Source organism: Schistocerca piceifrons, unplaced genomic scaffold (genome assembly GCF_021461385.2).
Source record: "Schistocerca piceifrons isolate TAMUIC-IGC-003096 unplaced genomic scaffold, iqSchPice1.1 HiC_scaffold_951, whole genome shotgun sequence".
Taxonomy (NCBI): Eukaryota; Metazoa; Arthropoda; class Insecta; order Orthoptera; family Acrididae; genus Schistocerca; species Schistocerca piceifrons.
The window spans coordinates 100,001-105,000 of record NW_025729225.1 but is presented as its reverse complement, the minus strand read 5'-3'; the positions used below and the strand labels follow the sequence as shown (position 1 = coordinate 105,000).

At 52.6% G+C, this 5,000-nt stretch overlaps 1 non-coding gene across 1 annotated transcript in view; it reads left to right on the top strand.

Moving 5' to 3' along the window:
• Window positions 1-3,971: 3,971 nt before the first annotated feature.
• LOC124773330 overlaps window positions 3,972-5,000 on the top strand; it is a 1,909-nt gene continuing 880 nt past the window's right edge. Inside the window, exon 1 of the ribosomal RNA XR_007014598.1 lies at window positions 3,972-5,000. This exon is cut by the window's right edge and continues 880 nt beyond it. This is a non-coding gene — a ribosomal RNA (small subunit ribosomal RNA).

The window sequence follows — 5,000 nt, the reverse complement described above, 5'->3', positions numbered from 1 at the left end:
GTAAAGTGCAATCCACCCCTATAACTTGCGTTTCATGAAGAGTTATTTCCAATATGCGACATTCCCGCTGTCCCTATACATGAGCCGCGACCTGTACCACTTACGAGCGAGAGACGCGATCGCGTTGCTCACTGTACGGCGTCCGATACCGAGCCATCAGCATGTCGGTCCCCATGCGCGTTGCACTCGCACTCGCAGTCGCAAAAACGTGGGGCAAATATATTACGCGGAAGAGCTATAACAGACCGAGCCCCACTGCATGGGGGGAGTCTTTGTCACTAATGTACACAGATGGAACATTTTGGACTGGAACCAGATTACCCGTACACACGGCGCTGATTAGTAATCAATGCAGAGCCATCAAACTACAGCAAATATACACAACTGTCCGTATACATGCTGAAAGAGTCTGCCCACAATGGGAACCACACGTCAGCCAGACACTCTGATCACGCACCACTCTCTGCTTCTAACAGGCGCACATACAATATGTAAGCACCAGCATGGAACAACATCCAGTGCATCTTCTCCGCCACATTACACAATCCACACTATCACAACCAGACCAGGAGGTCCATGCGGAAAATACAATATCCCAGCCTTTCGACATCCACCATTGCGCAGACCAGGCACCAACACCCACACATGTCCTATACAACGGTGCACCCAACATCACAATAGTACCTCCTGTCACAGCGCACAAACAATGACATGAGTCAAAGACACAGGTCTCACACAAGCATAGAATTGGAGCGCCGCCTCTAATAAGCCAAAGGTGCATCCTGACGTGACAAATCTGATCATGTCACAAGCATTCACTTACTATAATCACTATCAACGAACCTGCCGCCCCCGCCCCCCCCCCTACACCTTTCCTTACAACAACGTGTAACCTAACCTAACCTAACCTAACCTATGTTGTACCTTAACCTAACCTATGTTGTACCTTAACCTAACCTATGTTGTACCTTAACCTAACCTATGTTGTACCTTAACCTAACCTATGTTGTACCTTAACCTAACCTATGTTGTACCTTAACCTAACCTATGTTGTACCTTAACCTAACCTATGTTGTACCTTAACCTAACCTATGTTGTACCTTAACCTAACCTATGTTGTACCTTAACCTAACCTATGTTGTACCTTAACCTAACCTATGTTGTACCTTAACCTAACCTATGTTGTACCTTAACCTAACCCATGTTGTACCTTAACCTAACCCATGTTGTACCTTAACCTAACCCATGTTGTACCTTAACCTAACCCATGTTGTACCTTAACCTAACCCATGTTGTACCTTAACCTAACCCATGTTGTACCTTAACCTAACCCATGTTGTACCTTAACCTAACCCATGTTGTACCTTAACCTAACCCATGTTGTACCTTAACCTAACCCATGTTGTACCTTAACCTAACCCATGTTGTGCCTTAACCTAACCCATGTTGTGCCTTAACCTAACCCATGTTGTGCCTTAACCTAACCCATGTTGTGCCTTAACCTAACCCATGTTGTGCCTTAACCTAACCCATGTTGTGCCTTAACCTAACCCATGTTGTGCCTTAACCTAACCCATGTTGTGCCTTAACCTAACCCACGTTGTGCCTTAACCTAACCCACGTTGTGCCTTAACCTAACCCATGTTGTGCCTTAACCTAACCCATGTTGTGCCTTAACCTAACCCATGTTGTGCCTTAACCTAACCCATGTTGTGCCTTAACCTAACCCATGTTGTGCCTTAACCTAACCCATGTTGTGCCTTAACCTAACCCATGTTGTGCCTTAACCTAACCCATGTTGTGCCTTAACCTAACCCACGTTGTGCCTTAACCTAACCCACGTTGTGCCTTAACCTAACCCACGTTGTGCCTTAACCTAACCCATGTTGTGCCTTAACCTAACCCATGTTGTGCCTTAACCTAACCCATGTTGTGCCTTAACCTAACCCATGTTGTGCCTTAACCTAACCCACGTTGTGCCTTAACCTAACCCACGTTGTGCCTTAACCTAACCCACGTTGTGCCTTAACCTAACCCACGTTGTGCCTTAACCTAACCCACGTTGTGCCTTAACCTAACCCACGTTGTGCCTTAACCTAACCCACGTTGTCCCCTAAAGTAACCCACGTTGTCCCCTAACGTAACCCACGTTGTCCCCTAACGTAACCCATGTTGTCGCCTAAACCTGCTCTGTAATTGTTATACGACTCGTTCAATTAGTGTAGTGTTGCCCACCCGCAACCCTCGCAATATAGTTCGCTACTCGCACTGCCCGCTCCCCTGTGTATCGCTTCATGTTAAACACCTTGCAAGTCTTGCTGACTTTCCACATGCTCCTGCTGTACACTGTAATGTGGATGGCAGCAGGACGTACATGCCGCCCCTCCCCACGTCCCCACCTTGCCCCCCTGCCTTCGCAAGCTGGTTGGTGAGAAGTTTGCATGTTCAATGCCCTTCGCATGCGACGTACTCAGGCTACGTTGTGGTGCGGCCTGTGTCAACCGTCCGCTAATGTCGTACGCGTAAACCACAATCTGTACTGCACATTCGTCCTTATGTACCGAATGATACATCGTGGCACATGTGTGACCGTACAACGACTGCGCCCAAAAACGGCGGACCATACAGTGCAAATATTGTGCACGCAGCTACGTGTCGTCTCCCTATGAGAGCTGGATTGCAGTGTGGTACGCCATAGAGACGTGTGGGAGGAACGGACGCCGTGGATGGCGATCAGCATGAGCTGTCTGTTGATGTATTCGGACCTAGTCGTCTCTCCTCACACACCGTGATGGCATGGTGCACCGCGTTCCATATCTGCGACATGCTACAGAGGCCGGTTGACAGTCGTTCGAGCAATGGACATCGCATACGTACGGGGGCCACCTTCCACGTATTGTCTAGGCGTGCACATTTTGTTGCGTGTATGTGGGCAGACGTAGTGTGGCGTGACACCTGACACAGGCATGCAATAATCGTTGAAGTTGCAAATGGCGATGGACGCCTGCGTTTTCTGGTGAAGTTACGCAAATGAACAAATGGTAACCTGTTGTGGTGCGGTTGTTCTCGCTAGGGGTGAATCGGTGATGGCGACGATAGGTTGAGGTACGAACCGGTTGTTCCAGCGATACCCACCATGCCGACGAAACTGAACGGCATCTGGGTGTGAAGCGATACGCGGCGGTGGCTGGGTGGGACCGTCCCCGGCCGGTGAGGGGGCGCCTCCCGGCGTGCTGGCCGCGCGGTGCGTGGGCGCACGCGCTACAGCCGGCTGGTGGGGGCGGCCAGTGGCAGGCGCGCCGGCCGACGGACGCGGCAGGCGTCGCAGCTGCGCGCCGGCGCACCCTGCGCGCGGCGCCGTGCGGCCAAAGTAGGTCCTCGCGGGCCCGGTGCGAAGCGCGGTGGACATCTTCAGTGTGCTGGTCCGATTGAGGACTGTGTGCGTTGAGGATGCGCCGCCGCCCGGCGCTCGGCGCCGCGACGCCGTCTGCTGCTCGGTCGCCCCAGCGGTTCTCGCTGGTGGTTTGTATCGCAGCTGTGCGGATGTGTTGGCGCGTGCGCTGTGCTGGGAGAGTTCGCTTCGGCACCCAAGTGGGGCTTTTGTCCTTCTGTGGCGCTGGCGTTGGAGCTGCCGGTCACCGTAGGTGGCGCGTGTTGTCTCCCGCCGGCAATGCCACGACAGCACGCTCCCGGGCCTCTGTCGGCAGCGGCAAGCTCAGTTGGGAGCACGGGTGGTCGCACCGAAAGCGTCTACTCGCCTAACTCCGGGCGATTGCGCCTCTCTCGAACCCGACCAAGTACTTGGGACGGCGCTGCGCGCCGCCGGGACCTGAGAGGGTTTCGAGGTGTATTGTGCAGGGGAGCTCAGCCTCCTCCTGTTTGCAGAATGATTGAGCGGACGCTTGCGTGTTCGCGCGGGCCCCCGGGACACACTCCCGGGCGGCCGGCTGCTCAGCTCTAGTTGACGCAGCTCCCTGGTTGATCCTGCCAGTAGTCATATGCTTGTCTCAAAGATTAAGCCATGCATGTCTCAGTACAAGCCGCATTAAGGTGAAACCGCGAATGGCTCATTAAATCAGTTATGGTTCCTTAGATCGTACCCACGTTACTTGGATAACTGTGGTAATTCTAGAGCTAATACATGCAAACAGAGTCCCGACCAGAGATGGAAGGGACGCTTTTATTAGATCAAAACCAATCGGTCGGCTCGTCCGGTCCGTTTGCCTTGGTGACTCTGAATAACTTTGGGCTGATCGCACGGTCCTCGTACCGGCGACGCATCTTTCAAATGTCTGCCTTATCAACTGTCGATGGTAGGTTCTGCGCCTACCATGGTTGTAACGGGTAACGGGGAATCAGGGTTCGATTCCGGAGAGGGAGCCTGAGAAACGGCTACCACATCCAAGGAAGGCAGCAGGCGCGCAAATTACCCACTCCCGGCACGGGGAGGTAGTGACGAAAAATAACGATACGGGACTCATCCGAGGCCCCGTAATCGGAATGAGTACACTTTAAATCCTTTAACGAGTATCTATTGGAGGGCAAGTCTGGTGCCAGCAGCCGCGGTAATTCCAGCTCCAATAGCGTATATTAAAGTTGTTGCGGTTAAAAAGCTCGTAGTTGGATTTGTGTCCCACGCTGTTGGTTCACCGCCCGTCGGTGTTTAACTGGCATGTATCGTGGGACGTCCTGCCGGTGGGGCGAGCCGAAGGCGTGCGACCGCCTCGTGCGTGCTCGTGCGTCCCGAGGCGGACCCCGTTGAAATCCTACCAGGGTGCTCTTTATTGAGTGTCTCGGTGGGCCGGCACGTTTACTTTGAACAAATTAGAGTGCTTAAAGCAGGCAAGCCCGCCTGAATACTGTGTGCATGGAATAATGGAATAGGACCTCGGTTCTATTTTGTTGGTTTTCGGAACCCGAGGTAATGATTAATAGGGACAGGCGGGGGCATTCGTATTGCGACGTTAGAGGTGAAATTCTTGGATCGTCGCAAGACGAAC